We start from the raw sequence: 393 nt of genomic DNA, 5'->3' as shown, positions 1-393 counted from the left end.
TGTTGCAGCACATCCAAAACCCGCCGTCCCCACGCAGCGAGGAGAAGGGCTCTATTCAACCGGGCTCCCGGGTCCCCCCCGGGGAGAGCAGGCAACAGCCCAGAGCTCAATTCACAAGCGGAGCCGCCCCGCTTCGCTCCACAAAGGTCAGCTCGCCGCTGCCAGCGGGACTGAAAGGACTTGGCTGTCCCTGCCCAGGGTTTGCACGTCCCGCTTGGCACCGGATCTCCCGGAGAAGGAGCTGGGGGAGCGAGAAGACGCCAGGGAGCCTGGCCCCAGCTCCTGCCCACGGCTGCCTGCTCTGCCCGCGAGCACGGGACCGCTGCGCCCTGCCCGTGGGTTGGCCAGGACAGGCTGCTGCGAGGCTGGGGAGCGTCGGGGCTGCCTGGTGCA

At 69.2% G+C, this 393-nt stretch overlaps 1 protein-coding gene across 1 annotated transcript in view; it reads right to left on the bottom strand.

Annotated features, from left to right (window-relative positions):
• Positions 1–393, bottom strand: part of AP1B1 (adaptor-related protein complex 1, beta 1 subunit) — a 19,245-nt gene that overhangs the window by 1,701 nt on the left and 17,151 nt on the right. The window lies entirely within an intron of this gene.

The sequence above is a fragment of the Fulmarus glacialis genome, unplaced genomic scaffold, assembly GCF_000690835.1.
Source record: "Fulmarus glacialis isolate BGI_N327 unplaced genomic scaffold, ASM69083v1 scaffold21055, whole genome shotgun sequence".
In the NCBI taxonomy this organism is placed as follows: domain Eukaryota; kingdom Metazoa; phylum Chordata; class Aves; order Procellariiformes; family Procellariidae; genus Fulmarus; species Fulmarus glacialis.
The sequence above is the reverse complement of the archived record's forward strand: the minus strand, read 5'-3'. Positions and strand labels throughout refer to the sequence as shown.